This window comes from Cornus florida, unplaced genomic scaffold (genome assembly GCF_030987335.1).
Source record: "Cornus florida cultivar Cherokee Brave unplaced genomic scaffold, ASM3098733v1 CherokeeBrave_3.0.0_Hap2_Chr04, whole genome shotgun sequence".
NCBI classification, from domain to species: domain Eukaryota; kingdom Viridiplantae; phylum Streptophyta; class Magnoliopsida; order Cornales; family Cornaceae; genus Cornus; species Cornus florida.
Window position 1 is genome coordinate 27,859,207 of NW_026775574.1, and position 26,236 is coordinate 27,885,442.

Consider the following 26,236-nt stretch of genomic DNA (forward strand, 5'->3'; position numbering starts at 1 on the left):
ATTTGGACTTGTCTTGTAACCTTGATAATTTAATCCCTTAAATAGATTAAATTCCTTTCTATGCTTCCGTTGAGTTAATCATGCCTTGATATTGAATTCTTGTTAAACTTGTGAATTGTACTTGTATTTCATGAACTTCTACCTTTTTATAAAGCATTGTGAACCCTTGTATCTTGACTTCATTAATATGTTTAATGAACTTGTATAATTGTCTTGGAATGATTTAATTATTCATGTAATGCTTAGAAAATAATTAAATCATTAACCTTATACTTGTGGTATATTTACATCAATGGATTCCATGTGCTATATATATCTTGGTCGTCATCTATATAGATGCACACTATGATTTCTTGACATTTCACATGCCATGATAGTTGATAAACTTAGGGCATGACTTGTGTGTTCCAAAATCTTGGTTGCACAACTTGTTGATTTTGGGACTTGGGATATTAATCAAGAATAGGGGAAGGTACCCTTGGATTTCAATAGTTTATCAAAAACTCCAACTCCAATAGCCATTTTTACCATCGAGGCTTATTTTGGTCGACCGGTTCTCTACATCGGTCGACCAAAACACATTATTTTATCTCGAGCCTCAAACCAGTCGACCGGTTTGTTACTTTGGTCGACCGAACTAGGAGCTCTTTCTTCTCTTTTCTCCTGGCTCATTTCGGCAGACTGATGCTCCATTTCGATCGACCGAAATGGAGCTGCCTTGTGAGTTTGTTTGGTTTGTTGCCTAGACAGGTTAACCTTGTTTCATTCGCTCCCACTTGACCTTGTTCATCTTGTTTAAGCAGTTTAATGTCGTACGTGATCTAGTTTGAACTAGATATTGTCCTCTTGGGTGTCATTGGTGCCATAAGGTATCATTTGACCTTCTTATCATAGTCTCTGCTTCCGGTTATTTCCTTGAGTTCTGTGACTTCATGGAAAGTCACTTTGGTGTCCTAGGGATGGTTCGTATCTCTAGAGACCTAGGTTTATCCTCTGCTCCCGCGTTTTTATTTCCTTTGAGTTCCTTGACCTCATGGAGGATCATCTTAGTGTCTTAGAGGTGTGTTATGCCTTGGAAGACCATTGTCTTGTTTCTTGCTTCCGCATCTGGATCCATTATCGGGTCAATCTTCGGTTCATCACTGTTGCTCCGGGTTGAATCAAAACCTGGGTCACGACAAGTGGTATGAAAGCGTCCGGGTTCGAATAGCTTAGACGACGGGTTTTGGGTGCATATCATGCTTATGTTACCAAGCTCTATGTGTTTAAATGCTTCTTGATGACATATCTTGTTTAATAACATGTTTTTATCTGATAACATGTTCATCTGCATATGTGGCAACTTGTTTAGAAGTTTACCTTGACTACCTTAACGTATGATATATGCTTGTTGCCTTAACACATGGTACCTTCTTATTATTTTAGCATGTGGTATATACTTGTCTGCGTGAGTACATTGTATACACTTGTTCATCTTAACGTGATTATATGCAGCATATTGTCATGCTTTACGTTCTTTTCCTGTATGCACTAACATGTCTCATGTGATCTAACTGCTTGTGTGAGTAGATAGTCCATTGCTATGTTGCATGCTAGCTGTTTACTTTTATGTCTGGTTTTGACATTATCAGTTAGGATCTGTCGCATCCCTTGGGTGCATTCTTGTTTTATGTGTTTCTTCCTTGGATAGGAGAAATTCATTCTGTAAGGACTCATGTTGGGAACCTTCTTATCTGTTTTCTTCGTTGGGTGTTTCGAGACCTTAGTCTGACGGTTGATACGAGTAAGGCTCATCTAAGCATAGAGGACTGCGATTCATTTCCTTTTCCTTGTCTGGTGGAGTAAGACGCGGGCTAGGGAGGCACCATTTCATTTCCTTTTCCTTTATGGCCTCTAGATCTAAGGCCTTAAGCGTAGCGGTACCTATGACATTGTTGTCAAAGTCTTGGGATTAGCTACCCCAACTCTCACAGATGTCTGGTTCCCGTAGTGCTTTTGGTAATGATCATTTTCGACATTGATGTCATCCGTATCGATACGTTTTCTAAGTTGACTTGGTCGGGGCCTGTTATAAACTAGTGCCTTATACTGTCATGCTACCTTGCTGACGAGTAAGTGTGGGCAGGTTTCGGTCAATGTTCGTGCTGCCTTATCACTCTTTTTTTTATTTATCGTGTTCCAATGTTTCGTTGTCTTAGGATTCTCTCGGTGGTTGACGTTGAGTTAACGTGCGGACTTGTATGAGGTGTTGTCACGGTTCATGGTTTCGCATTCCTTCAGTTGATCTTGAGACTTTATAGTTGTCCTTTGGTGCTTTATGAGCTATCATTTGGTTTGACCTTCTGTTCGGTCCTTGTTTTGTTCTTTTCTTGTATGTTCCGAATTTCAGGGACGAAATTCTTTTAAGGAGGGTAGGTTGTAATGACCCGGTCATTTTCCTCCCTTTCTTTTTTCTCAAATTTTACAGATAAATTTTTTCTGTTTAATTTTCTTTTTGGGTTCAGTTTCTCGTCTCATAGTGTCGTCTTGAGTGCTCAAAAATGGTTTCTGAGACTCTTTCGTTTGGATTGACAACTTCCTTTGAGGACCGAGTCATTTCCAGATTTTCACTTTTCGGACACTATTCACTTTTTGTCTTTTTTCCTATTTCGTCCTTTTCCCTATTCTGTCTTTTCTCCGTTTGTAACTTTGTTGGCAAAACCTCACCTTTCGTGCTCGAAGTTGGTTTTTAACTTCGCGTGTCTTCATTCGAGGTGGTTTCCACGAAATACGTATCTTTACTTTTACGAGAAAGTATTCTGGTTGCTCCCGGTGTCCATAGGGTCATGGATGCATAGTTCTTTAGAATTATTTTCTTTTCTTGGGGTGTTTTTCGTAAATATCTTTTGAAGATATTTTATTTTAGGGGTTTTTAAGAAAATATTTTTGGAAGATATTTTCATTCTGGGGCATTAGTGCAGCTTTCACTTTTTGGAGGGGCGATTGTGCAATTAACGAAAGTTATTGCAAAAATACCTCGTCTGGAGCCTGGAACCTCATACGGGATTCATTTTCACATGTCATCGAGTCGTGTACTCTTAGAATTCCATTCTGGTCATTTTTCTTTAGTTTCAGAGTTTCTGACCCCGATTGCCGCCGAACTTGTTTGGGGCATATCTCTTTGGTCGGGACTCAATTTTTGATCATGTTTCTTCTGTTGTTCATATTTTCTCATTTTGAATCTTTTTTGTTCATGGAGTTTTGTCATTTGAGCGCGTTCGCTCAAAATTCACTTTTCCGGACCTGGCGGGGCCCTTTTGGGGCACTTTCGGGGCACTTTTTCAGATTTTCTATAAATAGGGGACTTAAAGAGAAAAATCAGAATTTTCTTCTCCCTCCTCTCTCTTGGCCGGCAACCATGGCTGCCAAGGGGCTGCCATGCATCTTCTTCATTTTCCGACCACTTCCCTTGAGTGAAAACTCTTTGGCCTTAACGTTTAATGCTTGTCTTGACGACGCACACCTTTCATCCATATTAGAACCCATTTCTGACCAAATTTTGAGTTCAGGTTTGAAGTCAAGTTGTGATTTTCATGGGGCTTCCTTCGGATTCTTGTTCATCGTGTTGTCCGCGACAAAACCCTTCGGTATCGTCGGATTCAGAGCACTTTTACTTCGGTGAGCCTTTGAGGTTTTCATCTCAAATTGAGGGAGGGGGTGTTATAATTTATATTCTTATTATATAACATGATATTGATGCTTATACAACTTGTTTAGATGCTTAAATATAAAATCTAAATATTTTATTACTTAATTTTCTTGAATGAGATTTGATTTTCCCGGTTGTCCATAGTTTGTTTTAAACATATGGCATGACAGAATATTACCCCTTGACATGATCATTGACATATATTAAATTGAGAGCTTTTGGATAAGTAATGAAGTTTTTATTTAATATTTATCTTAAGTGAAAGATTAATTCATGTGGCCTTAACTAGCTTGAAATCAATGTGTGTTAGCATATTATATTAGGCCCTAGCATGCTCTTCGACATAGGTAAAATTGAGAGTAATCGGAGTTGTTTTGAAATCTAGTAATATTTAATTAATTTGATTAATTAAATTGCTCCGACTGTACTATTCACTCCATTTGAATTCCGAATTGATATTCTTGATATGCATGTCATATAGTTTCACATATATTAAATCTAGAATATTTGAATAGGTTTAGAAAACTTTCATTTATTATTTTTCTAGTATTAGAGTTTAATACTCTTGGCCGTTCATTGCATGGAATGTACTTGTATCATGTTTTTAAATCAAGTCTTAACATGTTGTATAACATACATTAATTTGAGATTAATTGGATAAGTTTCAAAATCTAGAGATTTTAATTAAATGAATGAATTAAAATCCATTCAATGGTTCCATGGACTATATTAAGTTTCTAACCGAGTATTCATGTTTTTCTTGACAAGTTCCTTCACGTGTATCAATTTGAGAATAACCGGATAAGTTTTGAAACTTATATTCTATTATTTCATTTGTATGGGACTTAATTCACATGGTCGTATAGTGTATGAAATGAACTTGTAACTTGGCATTAGACTTGGCCTTGACATGATCCTTGACATGCCTTGTTCATAGAATATTTGGACTTGTCTTGTAACCTTGATAATTTAATCCCTTAAATAGATTAAATTCCTTTCTATGCTTCCATGGAGTTAATCATGCCTTGATATTGAATTCTTGTTAAACTTGTGAATTGTACTTGTATTTCATAAACTTCTACCTTTTTATCAAGCATCGTGAACCCTTGTATCTTGAATTCATTAATATGTTTAATGAACTTGTATAATTGTCTTGGAATGATTTAATTATTCATGTAATGCTTAGTAAATAATTAAATCATTAACCTTATACTTGTGGTATATTTACATCAATGGACTCCATGTGCTATATATATCTTGGTTGTCATGTATATAGATGCACACTATGATTTCTTAACATTTCACATGCCATGATAGTTGATGAACTTAGGGCATGACTTGTGTGTTCCAAAATCCTGGTTGTACATGAAACGTGGTTAATGCATTTCTTGTATTTTGGGACCGGTGGCTTGTTTCGGTCGACCGAACCCCTTTGGATTTCAATGGTTCATCTAAAACTCTAACTCCAATAGGCATTTTTACCATCGAGGCTTATTTCGGTCAACCGGTTCTCTACATCGGTCGACCAAAACTCATTCTTTTATCTCGAGCCTTAAACCGGTCGACCGGTTTGTTACTTCGGTCGACCGAACTGGGGGCTCTTTCTTCTCTTTTTTCCTGGCTCATTTCGGCAGACCGATGCTCTATTTCGGTCGACGGAAATGGAGCTGCCTTATGAGTTTGTTTGGTTTGTTGCCTAAACAGGTTAACCTTGTTTCATTCGCTCCCACTTGACATTGTTCATCTTGTTTAAGCCATTTAATGGCGCACGTGATCTAGTTTGAACTAAATTTTGTCCTCTTGGGTGTCATTAGTGCCATAAGGTATCATTTGACCTTCTCATCCTAGTCTCCTCTTCCGGTTATTTTCTTGAGTTCCGTGACTTCATGGAAAGTCACTTTGGTGTCCTAGGGATGGTTCGTATCTCTAGAGACCTAGGTTTATCCTCTGCTCCCATGTTTTTATTTCCTTTGAGTTCTTTGACCTCATGGAGGGTCATCTTAGTGTCTTAGAGGTGTGTTATACCTTGGAAGACCATTGTTTTGTTTTTTGCTTCCGCATCTGGATCCGTTATCGGGTCAATCTTTGATTCATCACTGTTGCTCCGGGTTGAATCAAAACCTGGGTCACGACATGTCCACAATCTTCCCACTTTTCAAGGTTGTCACTGTATTGACATGCTCTATTGTGTGACTTTCCGATGAGGAATGAGTCTCTACAACACATTGTTGCTTTTGTGGGGCATTCAAAGGCATTTTCCCTTTCTCTCTAGCATTTAAAGTACTAGCTATTTGCCTTACTTGGGTTTCTAGCTTAGCAATGGATTGAGAATGAGAATGAAGCAATTGAGTGTTCGCTTCTAGAGTGCCTAGAGCGGTCAAAACTTTCTCTTCAAAAGTGGGACTCCTGGCATTTCCTTGAGAATATGATGGTTGATTAGGAAAATGAGAATTAGAAAATTGATTTCCTTGTGATTGAAATGATGATTTAAAACCTTGGGAACCTAAACATACTTCCCTTGGAAACCACCTTGGGGAGGGTTTGAGCCTTCCCCTTGGTTTCTCCAAGAGAAGTTCGGGTGATTCCTCCAACTAGGATTATAATGATTGCCATAAGGATTGTTCCCTTGATTAACAAAAGCTGCATTGACTAGTTCATGATGCTCACTTTGCACACGTCCATGAGGACAATTGGAAGTATAATGTAAAACACTTGAACAAATCATACATGTCTCATTGGATGCATGATGGGAGTGGTTGGGGATGGAAGATACTTGATTTGCCGAGTTTTGGTTAATCAAGAATTCATCAAACCTTTGAGATAAGGATTTCATCTTGGTGGCTATTTCATTAGAATGGTCAACTTGATGTAAGCCAATACTCTTCCTTCCACTTAAATTCCTACCATTCTTAGAAGATAAAGTTCGATACAAATAATTTTCACTCATACTCTCATAAAGATGCCACACATCATCCTCATGCCTATCAATGTAAGTGCCACCCATGGAAGCATCAACCATGCCCTTGTAATTGTCCGATAAGCTCTCAAAGAAATATTAAACTAATTACCATTTGGGTATGTCATGATGTGGACACTTCCTAAGTAATTCATTGAATCTTTCCCATGCCTCATGGAACGTTTCCCCATCCCCGTGTGAAAACTCTCGAATTGAGGTTCTCATGGCATTGGTCTTAAAAACCGGATAGTACTTCTTCAAGAACTATTGTTGCATTTTTGCCCAAGAAGTTATTGAAAAAGGCCTAAGATTGTTAAACCAATATTTTGCCTTGTCTTTAAAGGTGAATGGAAAAAGTTTAAGCCTTAAGACCTCTTCCGGCATGTCCGTGTATCTCACGGTGCAACATACTCCAAGAAACTCATCCAAATGCTTGTAAGGTTATTCACTTGGAAGTCCATGATAGTTATGAAGCATTTGAATGGTTTGTAGTTTGATCTTATAGTGGTGTGCTCTAAATGGTGGCAATTGAATGCATGTGGGTGCATTGTATTCATTAGGCACATAGTGAACTCTTAAAGCAAGGGGAGGATTAGCAATTGGGGTTGCAATATGGGCACCTTGATTGCCTTGAATGATGGGAGGTTATGAAGCATAAATTGGAACTTGGCATTCCATTTCAAGTGCATAACAGGTTCATATGTAAATTTATTCCTAAATGGCTTCCACAAGGCATATAAGGAGTATTGGACTCTCAAGTCAAGCAATTTTTAAATTTTAAGCAATATAGTCCTCAAAAGATCAAAATCATAGCTAGGTATGGACCAATCATAGAAATATCCCTCAAATACACAAGTTATGCTCAAAATTTTAAATTTAAAACTAACACTGTAAAGCACCATTCCCCCCAAACTTAAATGGCACAGTGTCCTCAATGTGCAAAGAGAATAAAGGAAAGAGTATACCAGTGCAACTAAGCAAAAATGATCGGGACTGAAATAACTGAAGTGGGTGGCATGGCCCCCCTAAACTTGGGATGAACTGTGGTCCTAAAAATTGGCACTTGAATAAACTCATCAGATAACAAAATGGGATAATCAGTGCACAGTGGACATACAAGTGTAAATGGGATAAACAGATAAATAGATGAGAGAGGTATATGGGTGGTCCTGAAAATTGGATAGCACTCTCTCGCTGAAGTCACTGTGATGTACCTGATGGAGTTAAAAGGACAGATGTATCAATAAAAGCATGCAACATCCATCATAGATAAAAATAACCATAAAGTGCGATACATCCAGTGTCAAAGCCGACAGACCCGGCTGTAAAAATAATTATAGTGTCATAAATGTAACAGACACGCAACATAGATATATATATAAAAAGATAAAGAGATTGGGAGTCTCAAGCAGAGGGGACAGGACGAGTGGAGCGAACTCCGCGGATCTCCCTGGCTAAGTCATCAATGGCAGTCAAGATCTCCGTACGGAGGCGAGCAATGTCAGCTCTAATGGTAGCCACCATATTCAGACGGAGGGTAGCAAAATTAGCTCTCAGGGCAACCAGCATATCCTCTAAACTCTGAAGGTGCGCTTCGAAGCGAGATAGCTGATCATGAGCCTCAGGTGCGGCTGAAGCAGAAGAACTGTCATTTTTAGACATGGTCTGCAAAAAGGATGTCTTGCAATGGGAGCGAGTGTTGGAATAAATAATTGAAAGCACAATATAGAAACATGTATGTCAAGTAAGATAGATAAATCGGATATGACATGAATCTATGCAAGTGACAAGATATGAAACATGCTAAACAATGTAAGTATGAATTACATCCAATGTGGAATATCACAGGCATTGTGCATATATGAGATAGCATGAACATAATACATGATAAATGAAGTGTATATGTGAGATCTGTGAAGTTCGATTGATCATAAAAAGAAGTGAGATCGATCACAAAAGTTGAATCGATTAAAAATAAGTGAGATCGATCTCACAACTTCGATCGATCTGATATATGAGTTAGATTGATCTCTCAAGATCGATCTGAGATACAGGTTCGATCGATCGAACTGTGCGACGATGAAAACTCAAAGGTTACAGTTCTGTGACTATGGAAGCACGGGGACCACACGAACGTGTTCGTGGGCCCTACAACACATCAAATCAACAAAAATCATCACCCGAACAAGGCCCATACTCCCAAATCGAAACAAAAATCATATATATATATACAAATATATACATATATATATACAAATATATATACAAATGCTTCGAAGGCTCATCAATGGAGGTTCAATCATATATAAAGCATGAATCAAACATATAAATCATGTATGGACGAGATTGAAGCTTGAAATCAACTAGTGAGGTCTCAGATCTTACCCAAATCAAAGGGAGAGAAGTGGATGCGAAGAGGGGAGATGTGAGAACTTGAGATCCAGGAAGAAAGAGATGATTCACGCTTGGGATTCACCGGAGATCTCGCAGGAAAAGATGAAGATGATGAGGTTCACGGCGACGAGAGAGAAGGGTGTTAGGTTTTGGAGAGAGGGTTGAGATTGATCTATGAGATCGATCTTGAAAACCCTCGATTCTATTTTTTTAAAAACATTCCCCGATTAGTTCGATCGATTGAACTTCAACTGAGATCGATCGAACTTTGATGAACTCTCTTCAAAGTATTTTTGGAAATTTTGAAAAATTAAAAACTAAAATTAAAAATTGAAAAATAGAAAATATTTTTGGATTTTTGAAAAATAAAAATAAAAATAAAATAAAATAAAATCTTTTTGGTATTTTTGGAACATAAAATAAAATAAATAAATAAAAAATATTTTTGGATTTTGAAATTTGAAAAGTCAAAATAAAGTCAAAGAATGAAATAAAGAACTGAGATCGATCGGAACAAGAGTTCGATCGATCAGACAGAGAGCAAAAATATGCAGGTTTTTGGTTCAGAAAATTGGCTAAGTGTTGGAACTTGAAGATCGATCGAACATTAAAGTTAGATTGATCGAAGAAGTTCAGATCGATCTTGGAATGTTTCGATCGATGAGACAGAGAGGTGATTTGGATGCAGGTTTCTGCAGGTCGAAAATTTTTCTAAGTGTTGAATCATGAGATCGATCGAACTTGGAAGTTGGATCGATCGAAGATCTCTTGATCGATCTAAGAGTTAGTTCGAACGATGGGATAGAGAGGTGATTTGGATGCAGGTTTCTACAGGTCAAAAAATTTTCTAAGTGTTGAATGCATAATGGAGTTCGATCGATCGAACTCAGGTTTGAGATCGATCGAACTATGCAGAATGCTCGATAATGACATGAAAGCTCATACAATCCTCACCAAAGTTCCTTTCAATGCATATGAACCAAAAACAAGTATCTAGACTTTGCAAAAAATAAGATGAAAGATAGAAATGGGGGAGGAATAGGGTTTTGACACCCTACGAATGTCTTTGCTAGTCTTTAACGTCTCTAGCAAGACATTAGGGTCTTTTAGCCCGGATCAAAGATCTTGGTATGCATCCCCTCCTTATTGGGGTGATGAATGCTTTGAACTTTTCCAAACAAATGGTTCTTTGAAGAACTTGTTGGATTAAGCTCAAAAGGAGCTTTTGGTTCTTTGTCAATGCAATCTTCTATGTGATCATACACCGGATCAATTAAATGTGCAGCTGCTAAATGTTTTTGAAAGTCTTGACCCTCGATGTAAGGTTTCAACCTCTGTCTATTAACTTTGAAAATGTTCCCCTTCTTCAAGTTTTTTATTTCAACCGCCTCATGAGGTGCAACAGAGACAATTTCATAAGGACCCTCCCATTTGGTTCTCAATTTCCCAGGAAAGAGTTTCAGTTTAAAGTTGAAAAGCCAGGCTTTTTGACTGAGTTTCAAAGACTTTTTCACAATATGCTTATCATGAAAGGCTTTGGTTCGTTCTTTGTAGATTTTGGCATTATCATAAGCATTGTGTCTCAACTCTTCTAACTCACTCCATTGAAGTAGCCTATTTTCTCCGGCTTTATCAAGGTCAAATTTGAGTTTTTTAACCGCCCACAAGGCTTTATGTTCTAACTCAACCGGAAGATGGTAAGGCTTTCCATATACAAGCCTATAGGGAAACATGCCAATGGGAGTCTTATATGTCGTCCGGTAAGCCCACAAAGCATCATTTAGCTTCCTTGTCCAATCCTTCTGGGTGATGTTAACCGTTTTCTCAAGAATATGCTTAATTTCCCGATTAGACACTTCAACTTGCCCATTTGTTTGAGGATGGTAGGGAGTGGCTACCTTATAAGTGACGGAGTACTTAAGAAATAAGTGCCTCAAGAATTGATTGCAAAAATGCTTTCCTCCATCACTTATTATGGCCCTTAGCATACCAAAACGAGCAAAGATATTGGATTTAATGAATTGAATGACCACGGAGTGGTCATTTGTTTTGATAGTACATGCTTCCACCCACTTGGAAACATAATCAACGGCAAGAAGAATGTATTGAAAACCATAGGACATTAGGAACGGACCCATAAAATCAATGCCCCATATATCAAAGATCTCAACAACAAGTATATTGGTCAAGGGCAACATATCTCTTCTAGACATTGTCCCCATCTTTTGACATCTCTCACATGATTTGCAAAAATTGTAGGCATCTCTATGAATAATGGGCCAAAAGTGCCTACTTTGAAGAACCTTCAAGGCGGTCTTCTTTGCACTAAAATGCCCACCATATGCAAGAGTGTGACAAAACACAAGGTCGCTTGGAATTTCACTCTCTGGAATGCATCTCCTGACAATTTGATCTGGATAATATCGGTACAAGATAGGGTCTTCCCAATAGTAATTCCAGATGTTGGCAAAGAAATGATTCTTTTCGTTCTTTGACCAAGAAGTTGGTAGCTTGCCTACTGCCAAATAATTCACAATGTCGGCAAACCAAGGCATTTTTCCATTAGACATTTGAAAGAGTTGTTCAACCGGAAAAGAGTCACAGATTGGTAGGCTAGGGAAAGGCTCTATCGATAATCTCGAAAGATGATCGGTAACCACATTTTCGGTGCCTTTCTTGTCCTTGATTTCAAAATCGAATTCCTAAAGAAGAAAAATCCACCTAACTAACCTAGGTTTTGTTTCCCTTTTTGTCAATAGATGTCTCAAGGTAGCATGATTAGAATAAATAATAACCTTGGACCCTAAGAGGTAGGAACGAAATTTATCAAGAGCATACACTACGGCAAGTTATTCCTTCTCGGTAGTGGAGTAATTCAATTGAGCTCCCGAGAAAGTTTTACTTGCATAGTAGATGGCACATGGAAGCTTACCTACTCTTTGTCCCAAAACTGCTCCCATGGCATAATCTGAAGCATCGCACATAATTTCAAAAGGCAATGACCAATTGGGAGGTTGCATGTTAGGAACGGATGATAATAATTTACGCAATTTATGAAAAGTGTCTAGGCATGCTTGATTAAAGACAAAAGGAGTTTCCTTGGCAAGAAGGTTGCACAGGAGTCGAGCAATTTTGCTAAAGTCTTTGATAAAACGGCGGTAAAAGCCAGCATGACCTAGAAAGGAGCGAACCTCTCTCACCGTTGAAGGTGGAGACAATTCAGAAATAAGTTCTACCTTCGCTTTATCTACCTCTATTCCTCTCCTTGAGATAACGTGACCCAAAACAATACCCTCTTGAACCATGAAATGGGTCTTCTCCCAGCTAAGTACAAGGTTAGTTTCATGACATCTCTTAAGCACTAGATCTAAATTTTTGAGGCATGCATTAAATAAAGACCCAAAAATAGACAAATCATCCATGAAAACCTCTAGATACTCTTCCACCATATCCGAGAAAATTGATATCATATACCTTTGGAATGTGGCAGGTGCATTGCACAAACCAAAAGGCATCCGTCTATAAGCAAATGTACCGAATGGACATGTAAATGTGGTTTTCTCTTGGTCTAGTGGATCGAGGGCTACTTGATTGTACCCCGAATAGCCATCAAGGAAGCAATAATATTGTTGCCCGGCCAATCTCTCTAGAATTTGATCAATAAATGGCAAGGGAAAGTGATCCTTCCTAGTGGCGGCATTCAATTTATGGTAATCAATGCATGCACGCCATGAATTAGCGGTACGCTTAGAAATTTCCTCACCCTTTGCATTCTCAACGACGGTAATCCCCGATTTCTTGGGAACTACTTAGGTAGGACTCACCCATTTACTATCAGAGATTGGATAAATGATCCCGACATCTAAAAGCTTGACGACTTTTTTCTTAACTACCTCTTTCATGTTAGGGTTAAGTCTCATTTGGGCATCTCTAAAGGGTTTTGCATCCTCCTCCATAAGTATACAATGCATACAAATACAAGGATCAATTCCCTTAAGATCTACCACACTCCACCCTATGGCTTCCTTATTTTCTTTAAGCACACTTAAGAGAGCATCTTCTTGGTCTTTTTCAAGACTTGAAGAAATGATAACTGGAAGAGTCTTTTTTGGTCCTAGAAATGCATACTTGAGATTGGAAGGTAGAGTTTTAAGCTTAAGAGTTGGTGGAGAAATTAAAGATGAGACCGGTGGAGTGCTAGAGAGTGGAGGAAGAGGTTCTATTGGAGTTTTCCAAGATGACAAATCCAAGCTTGCAATAGATTCCATGAGATTGGTTACTTCATTCATTGAATTTTCATCATCAAATCCACAACTTCCATACATTTCAAGAAGGCAAAAGGCAAGAGGATTATTGGATAAAAGAGATGAAAGACTATCCTCAATTGGTTGTTTCATTACCATCGTTGGAATCGATTCCTCAACAACCTCATCTAACACATTAACAAGCCAACACTCATCTTCATCTATGGGATATCGACTTGCATGGAAAACATTGAGTTTAACCATCATATTGCCAAAAGAATGGTCCATAATCCCGGATCTACAATTAATTATTGCATTTGCTGTGGCAAGGAATGGTCTTCCCAAGATGATTGGGATGTGGGTGGAGGGATTAGCAACCGGTTCGGTATCAAGAACTACAAAATCAACCGGAAAGTAGAATTTATCCACTTTGACAAGGATGTCTTCAACCATGCCCCTAGGTGTTTTGACGGATCTATCGGCCATTTGAAGCACCACCAAAGTTGGCTTCAACTCATTCAACCCTAATTGGACATATACAGAGTAAGGAATCAAATTAACACTTGCACCTAAGTCAAGAAGAGCTCTACGAATTTCATAGGTTTTAATTACACAAGAAATAGTCGGAGCACCGGGATCTTTGAACTTAAGTGGAGTGTTTTATTGAAGAATAGAGCTCACTTGCTCCGTGAGAAACACTTTTTTAGGGCTTGGTCCCTTGCTCTTCCTCTTTTGTGTGCAAAGATCTTTCAAGAATTTTTTATAAGGTGGAATTTGCTTAATGGCATCCAAAAGAGGAAGATTGATGTTGACTTGTTTAAAAACTTCCATCATGTCATGTGTTTTCTCTTCTTGCCTCCCATAAGGCAAAATTTCTTTTAAAGCATAAGGGAATGGAGCTTTTGGCTCACAAGACTTTGCAATTTCAGAGGATGATGGAGAAGATTAAGAATTTCGGTTAGGAACATTTTCATTCAAGGAAGTAGGAGTGGAATTGGGAATTGGATGGGTGATAACTTTAGGTTGCACCGATTCGCTATCTTCCTTTGGTAGTTCTACCCTATTGTCAACTTGTTTACCACTTCTCAAGGTGGTGATGGCTTGCGCTTGAGCTTGGGAAGAATACCCCGATGTAGGCTTTGCTTCCACACAAAATTGGACTTTTGGGTACCTCTCGGGTTGACTAGGTAACTGACCAACTTCCCTTGCATTCAAGGCATTAGCTGTGGTCCCAATTTGGGATTCAAGCTTTGATATAGATTGAGCGTGGGAATGCAACAAGTTGGTATTCTTCTCTAAACTACCCAATGCCATTAAAACCTTATCTTCAAATGTAGAATTATTAGAAAATGCATAAGGATGATAAAAATCTACTTGAGAATCATATAATTGAGGATGTAAAAAATTATTCATACTTTGATGATGGGAGGAAGAAGAAGCAAATCCTTGAAAACCTCAATTTCTTTTATGAGGTGGAATGTATTTCCTTTGAAGATTTTTAGCTTGATAAGGGCTTAAGCTTTCATTCCACAATGGAACATATGCCTTTGAATAAGGGTGAGCAAATGTAGCATTAACTTGTTTAAAGTGTTCATTAACAACATGTCCATGGGGACAACTGAAAATAGTATGCAAAACACTTGAACATATCATGCAAGGCTCACAAAGATGAGTTGTATGATGAAAAGGAGATGCACTGATAGGCGGTTTTTTATTCAACAAGAATTTATCAAATTTTTGGGAAAGAGTTTTAATCTCGGCTACAATTTCTGATGGACTCGCTATTTGACACACTGTTTCACTTTTCTCCTTTTAGTAAAACCATGATCAAGCCGAGAAGTGTAATATTTGTGTAAAGAATTTTCACTCATTTTTTCAAAGAGGTGCCAAATGTCATCTTCATGTTTTCCAAAATATGAACATCCACATGAGGTATCAACCATGTCCTTTTGCATGTCGGATAGGCTTTCATAGAAGTATTGGATAACTTGCCATTTTGGAATACCATGATGTGGACACTTTCTTAGCAAGTCATTCAATCTCTCCCAAGCCTCATGCAACAACTCTTCTTCCCTTTGAGAAAATTCTCTAATTGACGCACACATTACATTGGTCAAACTTACGGGGTAAATTTTTTTAAAAAACTCATTTTGTAGTTGTGCCCAAGATGTTATTGAATTTACCCCTAAAGTATTGAACCAATGTTTTTCTTTATTTTTTAACGTGAAAGGGAAGAGGAGTAATTTAAGAAGTTCCTCCGGGACATCTATGTAACTCACGGTGGAATATAGTTCAAAAAATTCATTAAGATGCCTATATGGTTCCTCTTCATCTAAGCCATAAAAGAGTGGACACATTTGAATGGTCTCGGGCTTGATTTCATATTGACTAGCCTCAAAATTAGGCAACATAATGTAAGTAGGTGCATGGTATGCATGAAGATTATAATGATCACGAAGGACTATTGGAGGAATTGGAGCTTGAACTCCAGGGCCATGTTGATTAAGAGGTAGGTTTTGCATGAAATGTGCGCCTAAGTGGCAAAGATTACCCTCTAGATTTTCCATGTGAATGCCTAGAATGTATGATACAACAAGGTCTATACAAGGCTACAAATGACATACAAATCACCACAAAACAAGCAAGCACTCCTCCTTCGCAACAAATCAACAATCAACAAACTTCCTCCACATACAATGTTCTCATACTCCCATGCTTTGATAACAATGCAAAGAAAAGTAAATTGCCTCCACACGGGCTCACGATTTATCTAAGAAATTAAAAACTAGCCTCCACGTGGGCCGACAATTTGACTAAGGGATTGAGTAAGAAAGTTTCACAAAGGTCCTTTAGCACTTCAACTCCAAATTTATAGCTTAGCTTAGCAATTTTTTTTTTATTTTTAGCTTTTTTCCTTGCTTGCTTAACTCCTTTGCTTGGTGGCTCCTTTGCTTGCCTCCTAGCTCAATGCTCCTTGTCAAAGATGAAAAACACAATAAGTAGTCTAAAGAAAAATAAAAACAAAGTAAAGACACGATCAAAATAGTACTAATTCCTAATTGATTCCACAAATACGATGTTGCCTAATCAAATCAATCAATCCCTGGCAACGGTGCCAAAAACTATGGTCGTCACGCTACCATAAGCTTAAGAGAGTGTATTAAGGTGAGGGCCAAGAGTTTTACATTTATAAAAGCCACAACTACCTTTACTAAAAATATAGTTAGGGCGAGTAGGGATCGTCCCAATGGATTGGAGTCGTACTTGGTTGTGGAATCGCAATTAGGGTTAGTAGGTCGAGTGATCAAACAAATGGTTGGTTGGTTGATTAAACTAGAGAGCAACTAAATTAAACTAAATAATTGAATACAACAAAGAGTAAGTATGAGAGAGAGAAATCTTGGGGTTTAGAGGTCACCATCAAGCAATGTTTTTCTACACTTCTAATTAGTGACTAATGAGGGTAACGTGTGTTGCAATATTGGTGTGTGTGTGTGTGTTTGGTTGATTCAATTAGCAAGGGTGACCAATTAAGCATACATTGTCTAATCAACATGTGAAAAGCACAATATATCTAGCAATTAAGTATATATTGTCTAAATATCATGTGAAAAGCACAACATATCTAGCAAGTCATTAATCATTTCATTAAGCTCACAAGCCAAATACATCACAAGGTTAAAGACATATGCTACTTGCATTCAAAAGTATGGAACATCAAACAGCTAGCATAGATTGTCCTTCCATTTAACACTACACTATATCTACACTACTAGCATGAAAATAAATTAGGGGAGAGGCATAATCCATCAAGGAATAAGTATGAACCATCTAGAAAATCACAAGAGCATTTTTTTAAGCACAGTGTTTTGACAATCTCTAAATCTATAGCATTAATACACATAGACATGCATCAATAGCATAAGAAATAAAGGCAAAACACATGAACATCTACTCTAGCATACATAGACATATGAATAGAATGAAATGATCAATTGGAAGCATTAGACCACATAAATCATTGAATAAACAAGATCTATATATATCAAAGTGTCAAAACATTAATTACAACACTCATCCCTCAATAATACACAAGATTAAGATATAGAAAGCATGCTTGGGGCTAACTCTAGCCCCAAGAGGATGTCTAGCCACTCATGGTGATGTTGCTCCAACCCTCAAGGGCTAACTCCATGGAAGAGATTTGCTCCTTGATTGATGAAAAGTCTCCAATGGTGTCTCTAGCCTCCTCCTCCTCTAAACTTTCCTCTAAGGTTGTCTCTCTAATTCTCTAAGAAGCTCCTCAAAAAGTGCATCATATTCCTTTTATAGGTAGGTCAAATAATACACAAAATGAGCTGGGGTCGTGCACACAATATTCCCCAATGATTGGATAAAAGACAACTTTCAATGAGCTGGAATTTAAACTTTTCGCACTGAAGGAAGTTCGATCGATCGAACCTTGGACTTGGATCGATCGAACTGGCTGAGATCCATCGAACTTAGGCTGGATCGATCCAACTGGTTGAGCTTTTTGGGAAAAGACAAATTCAAGATATTTTGGGGGATATTTTTAGGAAAAGGACAAAAGTGGTTAGTAGGTGGTACAGCTGTGGATAGGATCAATCATTTGAATAAGGACAAAAGTGTTCGATCGATCGAAGGGTGGTGTTGGATCGATCGAACTTTGGACTTCCTTCTTTGGGTCAAGGTTTGGATCTATCTAGAAGTGCTGAGATCGATCAGTGTTCGATCAATCGAACCTTTAAGTTGGATCGATCGAACTTTGCTGCTTTCCACCTTTGGCTTCATTTGCTTCTTTTTTTCTCCACTTTGCTCCTTTCTTCGTTTAATCCCAGAATTGCTTCAATTAAGCTCTTATTTGGCTGAGTTAGCTTATTTTCGGGATAAGTGCCTGAAAATGAAAAAAATACGAAATCAATCTAAAATGGTAAAGTAAGATAGATAAAGGTACTAGAATGCCCAAGCTTAAGAGGTTTAAATACGCACTTTTCAGCGCTCATCACTAATCCCTGTTAGCTCGTATTCGAGCATCCTTCTTGCCGTGTTCCTTGGATTATCCCAATCTTGATTTGTTTCATACATGTATATGTATCATGATTCTTGTTATTAGTACTCTAGGGTAGCTTAGGATGCTCCCTGAGTCTTATTTTGACATAGACGTTAGATGGTATGACCATTTTGAACAGTTCCATGATAGTCTAAAAATCTTTAAAGAAATCGAGTCGATGCATGCTCATTCTCTACGAGTAAACTTGTTTACTCACCCCGAAGTTACTGGGGGATTTGTTCAGGTACGAAGACTTGGCTCGTGATGGTTGTCATTCATTGGGATGGCTTGTAGCTTTGAGTTTCCATTTCATGCAAGTGTTAGCATGAGATGTCATTTGGTAGCCTTAGGTATCAAACTAGTATTCTTTGATTCGATTTGTGTAATATGAATATAAGTACGCTCCTTTCATTGTATTCAACATGTATGACATGAGGCCAAGGGCCAAGCATGTTTATATTTGCACTTGTACTCATATGGCACCACCTTTAGTTTAAAAATGTAATTTTTCCTAACTTTGAGGTTTGGCCTGTCAAATCTTGTAAATGTGATGTAATGAGGCCATAAGCTATTGTAACATGTTTAAAATGCCATATTACACTTGCGTGTATGTTCACATCATCACACACTTGCATATATTTCAGTTTGATTATGCCATGGGGGTTTTAAAAAAGACTTAGAGTCTTTTCTCCATTTTAAGTGCATAACAGGTTCATATGTACATTTTTGACCTGTTTCGATCGACCGGTGGCTTGTTTCAATCGATCGAACCCCTTTGGATTTCAATGGTTCATCAAAAACTCCAACTCCAATAGCCATTTTTACCATCGAGGCTTATTTCGGTCGACCGGTTCTCTACATCGGTCGACTGAAACTCATTCTTTTATCTCGAGCCTCAAATCGGTCGATCGGTTTGTTACTTTGGTCGACCGAACTGGGAGCTCTTTCTTTTCTTTTTTCCTGGCTCATTTCGGTAGACCGATACTCCATTTTGGTCAGCCGAAATGGAGCTGCCTTGTGAGTGTGTTTGGTTTGTTGCCTAGATAGGTTAACCTTGTTTCATTCGCTCCCATTTGACCTTGTTCATCTTGTTTAAGCCATTTAATGGCGTACGTGATTTAGTTTCAACTAAATATTGTCCTCTTGGGTGTCATTAGTGCCATAAGGTATCATTTGACCTTCTCATCCTAGTCTCTGCTTCTGGTTATTTCCTTGAGTTCCGTGACTTCATGGAAAGTCACTTTGGTGTCCTAGGGATGGTTCGTATCTCTAGAGACCTAGGTTTATCCTCTGCTCCCACGTTTTTATTTCCTTTGAGTTCCTTAACCTCATGGAGGGTCATCTTAGTGTCTTAGAGGTGTGTTAAGCCTTGGAAGACCATTGTCTTGTTTTTTGCTTCCGCATCTGGATCCATTATCGGGTTAATCTTCGGTTCATCACTGTTGCTCCAGGTTGAATCAAAACCTGGGTCACGACATGTCCACAATCTTCCCACTTTTCAAGGTTGTCATCGCATTGACATGCTCTATTGTGTGACCTTCCGATGAGGAATGAGTCTCCACAACACATTGTTGCTTTTGTGGGGCATTCAAAGGCATTTTCCCTTTCTCTCTAGCATTTAAAGTACTAGCTATTTGCCCTACTTGGATTTCTAGCTTAGCAATGGATTGAGAATGAGAATGAAGCAATTGAGTGTTCGCCTCTAGAGTGCCTAGAGCGGTCAAAACTTTCTCTTCAAAAGTGGGACTCCTGGCATTTCCTTGAGAATATGATGGTTGATTAGGAAAATGAGAATTAGAAAATTGATTTCCTTGCGATTGAAATGATGATCTAAAACCTTGGGAACCTGAATATACTTCCCTTGGAAACCACCTTGGGGAGGGTTTGAGCCTTCCCCTTGGATTCTCCAAGAGAAGTTCGGGTGATTCCTCCAACTAGGATTATAATGATTGCCATAAGGATTGTTCCCTTGATTAACAAAAGCTGCATTGACTAGTTCATGATGCTCACTTTGCACATGTCCATGAGGACAATTGGAAGTAGAATGTAAAACACTTGAACAAGTCATACATGTCTCATTGGATACATGATGGGAGTGGTTGGGGATGGAAGATACTTGATTTGCCGAGTTTTGGTTGATCAAGAATTCATCAAACCTTTGAGATAAGGATTTCATCTCGGCGGCTATTTCATTAGAATGGTCAACTTGATGTAAGCCAATACTCTTCCTTCCACTTAAATTCCTACCATTCTTAGAAGATAAAGTTCGATACAAAGAATTTTCATGCATGCTCTCATAAAGATGCCACACGCCATCCTCATGCCTATCAATGTAAGAGCCACCCATGGAAGCATCAACCATGCCTTTGTAATTGTCCGATAAGCTCTCATTGAAATATTGAACTAATTGCCATTTGGGCATGTCATGATATGGACACTTCCTAAGCAATTCATTAAATCTTTCCCATGCCTCATGGAACGTTTCCCCATCCCCGTGTGAAAACTCTCGAATTGAGGTTCTTATGACATTGGTCTTAGAACCCGGATAGTACTTCTTCAAGAACTCTTGTTGCATTTATGCCCAAGAAGTTATTGAAAAAGGCCTAAGATTGTTAAACCAATATTTTGCCTTGTCTTTAACGGTGAATGGAAAATTTTTAAGCCTTAAGACCTCTTCCGGCATGTCCGTGTATCTCACGGTGGAACATACTTCAAGAAATTCATCCACATGCTTATAAGGTTCTTCACTTGGAAGTCCATGATAGTTAGGAAGCATTTGAATGGTTTGTGGTTTGATCTCATAGTGGTGTGCTCTAAATGGTGGCAATTGAATACATGTGGGTGCATTGTATTCATTAGTCACATAGTGATCTCTTAAAGTAAGGGGAGGATTAGCAATTGGGGGTGCAACATGGTCACCTTGATTGCCTTGAATGATGGGAGGTTATGAAGCATAGATTGGCCTTGGCATTCCTAATGGAACTTGGCCTTTTTGTTGTGATGGGTGAATGAATGGCCTCGGCATGCCTAATGGTACTTGCATGTTATCATGATGCACATTGGGGTGGAGGATGCCTTGTTGGTCTATGTGACTAAGGTCCTCCACATGGTCCTCATTATGTCCTTCCATTGATGAAATGAATTGACTAGAATTCCTCTTCCCCTAGGGTTTCGAACAACGGATTCAAGATGAAAATTAAGAGGGACAATAATAGGTTTCAATGATCTACAACCATGCATGTACAACAAAACACAACAAGCAACAAGTAATGAACAATCACTTCACCTTCGCAACAAATCAACAATCAACAAACTTCCTCCACATACAATGATCCCATACTCCCATGCTATCAACAATATGCAAAGAATAATAAAATTGCCTCCACGTGGGCTCACGATTCATCTAAGAATTAAACTGCAAGCCTCCACGCGGGCCAACGATTTAACTAGAGATTAAGTTAAGAAAGAGCTCACAAAGCACTACAAGAAATCCTGATACTTGGGACGGATTATTTGGGACGGATTAAATTCCATCCCAAAAAGGGAGGGTTTTTGGGATGGATTAAATTCCATCCCAAAAAGGTATGGTTTTTGGGACAAAAGAGAATTACTGTCCCAAATCACCCAAAAACAGGAGATGGCACTATTTTAAGTAAACCGAAAAAAAAAGGCGCTAAACAGATTGGAGGGAAATAAATTTGGTGGAATTAGATTTTGGGACAGATAATATATGTTTAGGGACAAAGGGTTTTTTTTTTAGCCTAATCATCATTTACACGTGTCAGTGATACAAGTCTCTATTCCTTTCTAAATATAAAAAAAAAAAATAACAATTAAAAAAAAAAAAACTACGTCGTTTGGATTTTTTTACAAAACCCACCCTCTTTAACTCTTCAGTACTCTCTTCAACTCCTCAACGCGAATAACTCTTTCTCTAACCCCATGGCCAGATCACCTTTTTCTCTCTGTAATTCATAGGCGCCGACTCTCTCAGCAACCCTTCTCTCGGCAACCATACCAATTTTCTTCTATTCTTCGATCTCTTCTTTGATTATTCCCAATTTCTCTCTCAATTAATTTGTGCCCTAATTTGTGAAGAGCAGCAAAAGCCTATCGATCTATCACACGTTCCTGAATATTGACAACATATTTCGATTTGTCTTTGCAGGTAAGAGATTCTGAATTCTGTATAACTTGTTCCTTACTATATTTGTTTTCTAACTTAACATGTTCACACAAATCTGTGTTGGTTGTGAACTGAACCAGAAGGTGGGCTCTACTCGTGTCCTACTATCTTTTCCTCAACTACATTTAATCCCATCCTTCCTTCCTACAGTAGTATCCGGCCGTTTCTCGCCGCCGTTGACCTCTCTGTGGGTGTAGTGTTTCTGAACTTTTGGGGGCGAACCGAGCTGAATTTTTTTTTTTTTTTTTTACTCTAGGCTCTTTCACTAAATTAATTTTTTATTTATTTTTTCTTTTTTGTATTCTATAGATCGACACTCAAATTACGGAGAAAAGCTTCATTTAGAGAGAGTGCAAAACACCTCAGTTTCTTTCCTTAATGCCAGCGTTTAAATTGAAGGTAATCCGCTTGTTCTTTGAAGGTAATTTTTCCAATCAATTGAAGGATTTGTGGGATGTATTTTTATTTGTATGCCTCTGTGTTTTTTTCTTGTATTTTTTGTGTAAAACCTTTGAAGGATTTGTGTGTGTTTTATATTTGTATGACTCTGTTTGTGGTTTTTTCTTCTTCTATTTTGTGCGTGTAAGAATTAAATATATAACCACAAGAAGAAAAAAAAAAAAAAAAAAAAAAAAAAAAAAAAAAATTGTGTTCTGATACTGAGTTGGAGGGGTCTGAATTCTGATTATTTTCATTGAGTGAATGATCTCGTGTTCATTCTAGTTTGAGATCCATTCTAGTTAATCATGATTGCATAAAATCTATATGTAATAATAGTACTTCTATATGTTTAATTTTTTTTTTTTTTTTTTTTTTTTTTGTTCTTCCCAAGTAATTCTATATTAACTATTAATTTTGGATTCTGAATTGTTTGAAATGTATTGATTGATTGTGTGTTTTATTTTTGGAGTCCTTAGAAGTTATTTGTGTTAGAACACAAGATTATGGGATCAGGGATGGGATTTTATTTTTTATTTTTTATTTATTTATTTTTATTTTTTATTTTTTTATGTTGGGTTAGAATTAGCTGATCTATTACTATAATTTTGTTATTCACTACAAGAAAATGTAAAAATAATGACAAAAGTTTACTTTTTAAAAATGATTAATAATTCTAAAATTTGCAAGTGATAGTGGTGTTTTGAAAATGAGTAAAAGATTATTTGTCTTTTATCTTTTTAAGTGATAAAAATGCTAGCCACCTTATTTCTTCTCCTTAATACAAAATGCAACCATGCCTGATTTCTAGTTAAGAGTGCACCAATGTGTCATTCTTTATTACTTGATGGAGTAGTTTTCATTTAATAATTTTGTTTTAACTTGTTCATAACTTAAAAAATATCATGTTGCCGACTTTTAAATAACACACACAAAAGGAACAAAAAAAGAACCTTAATGGGATAGGACCATGGATGAGGAAATTAAAATTGTTCTAGATACATATATATATTTAACATGCATCAATCTAGTGTATCCATAATTGATTTTGTTTTTGCTGAACCAATTACATGGATAAGTTTTGGATTCATCGTCATGCTAGGGGTAGTGAGGAGTATAACAAAGGCATAGGAAACTTTATAAAGTTGGCTAAAAGACATAAAGAAGGGCAGACACGCAAAAGAATTTCCTAGATGGTGGGAAACACTGGTAAGTCTATAATGTACTTGACATACCTACCATTTCTTTTAAATGTTGTGTCCTTGTGCATTAGTTTAACACTCTACAAATTTTTCATAGATAAAGGAAGAACATTATCATAACAAGTCAACAATTAATGATGACCTTTATTCATTAGCATGTGGACCTGAATCTCGGATACATCGATATTCTGGTTGCATTGTAAACGGGATTAGGTTCCATATAAAGGAAAGGGAGAGAAATCGAAGAACACAAAATAATGGTGTGTTAGACAAAACAGAGGGCCTTGATTACTATAGCGTCTTGAGTCCTAATAGAGCATAACATGTGCACTACTGTTGTTTACTGATATGTAGATCTTTAATGTTGTACAGAAGATAGGTAGTGTAGCTATAGGTCTTACCTTATACAAACAACCACGCTAATGTAATTCTAGACTTCTAGTTATATATAATTTCAAAAAATATGAATTTCCTTTTTCAAGAAATTATTACCTTAAATGCATTTTTAACAACATTATGGGGTTTTGATGAGCACTGAAAAGTGCGCATTTAAACCCGTTAAGCTTAAGCATTCTAGTACCTTTATCTATCTTACTTTGCCGTTTTAGACTTATTACGTGTTATTTATATTTTCAGGCACTAATCCCAAAATTGAGCTAACTCAGCCAAATAAGAGCTTAATTAAAGCAATCCTGAGATAAACCAAAGGAGGGAGCAAAGTGGAGAAAGAAAGGAGCAAAAAGGAATTAAGTTGTGCAGCTGAAAAGTTTGATCGATCCAACTTAGAGTTCGATCGATCGAACATCTATGATCGATCACAGTACTTCTCGATAGATCCAACCTTGGCCTTTGCTAAAATTCCAAGTTCGATCGATCCAACATCACCTTCGATCGATCGAACCCTATTTTGTCCTATTCAAATGATTGATCTTATCCACAGCTGTACGCCTACCAACCACTTTTGTCCTTTTCCCCATAAATATCTTTGAAATATCTCAGCCTTGTCCTTATCCGGAGGAGTCAGACCACTTCGATCGATCCAAGATGCAGTTCGATCGATCGAACCCATCTTCGATCGATCTAAGTTAAGGTTCGATCGATCGAACTTCCTCCAGCGAGAAAAAGTTAAAGTCCAGCTCATTTATTCCGTCCTTCACCCAATCATTGGAGAATATCCCTTGCACGACCACAGCTCATCATAGGGTGTATTTGACCTACCTATATAAGGAATATGATACACTTTTTGGAGGGGAGTCTAGAGTCTCTTGACACACATTGAAAATCATCTTGGAGGCTCTTCTTGGAGAGGAGGAAGGAGGGAAGTTAGAGCACCATTGGAGGAGATCTTCACCAACAAGGAGCAGCCATGGAGTTAGCCCTTGAGGGTTGGATCATCACTACCATGAGTGTCTAGACATCCTCTTGGGGCTAGAGTTAGCCCCAAGCATACTTTCTATACTCTAATCTTGTGTATTATTGAGGGATTAGTGTTGTATGATACATCTTGATATTCATGTATATATAAATCTTGATTATTTCATGGTTTGTATGGTTTAATGCTTCTAATTGACTATTCTATTCTACCCATATGTATATGCTAGAGTAGGATATTCATGTGCTTATCTCTAGATTTAGTGTTTTTGATGCATGTCTATGTGTATTGATGCTATAGATCTAGAGATTATCAAGATGATATGCTTAATGAATGCTATTTTGGTTCATTTGATGGTTTATGCCTATTCTTAATGGTTTGTGCCTCTCCCCTAGTCTAGATAGCTTTATTTTCATGCTAGTAGTGTAGATTTAGTGTAGTGGTAGTGTAATGTTAGATGGGAGGACAATCTACTCTTGATGTTTGATGTTCCATGCTTGTGAGTCCAAATGTCATATTCCTCTAATATTGTGTTGTATGTGGATTGTGAGCTTAATGAAGGATTAATGACTAGTTATGATATGTTGTATCTTTCACATGTGTTTAGACAATTTATTCCTCTCCCAATAGATATTTTGTACCTCTCACATGATGTTTAGATAATGCATGTTTAACTAAGTCATCC

The 26,236-nt window shown here is 37.6% G+C and overlaps 2 pseudogenes; both read left to right on the plus strand.

The window, feature by feature from the left end:
- Positions 1–6,765: 6,765 nt before the first annotated feature.
- Positions 6,766–6,864, plus strand: LOC132305697 (small nucleolar RNA R71; annotated as a pseudogene).
- Positions 6,865–20,773: 13,909 nt separating this feature from the next.
- LOC132305947 (small nucleolar RNA R71) lies at positions 20,774–20,872 on the plus strand (annotated as a pseudogene).
- Positions 20,873–26,236: the final 5,364 nt, after the last annotated feature.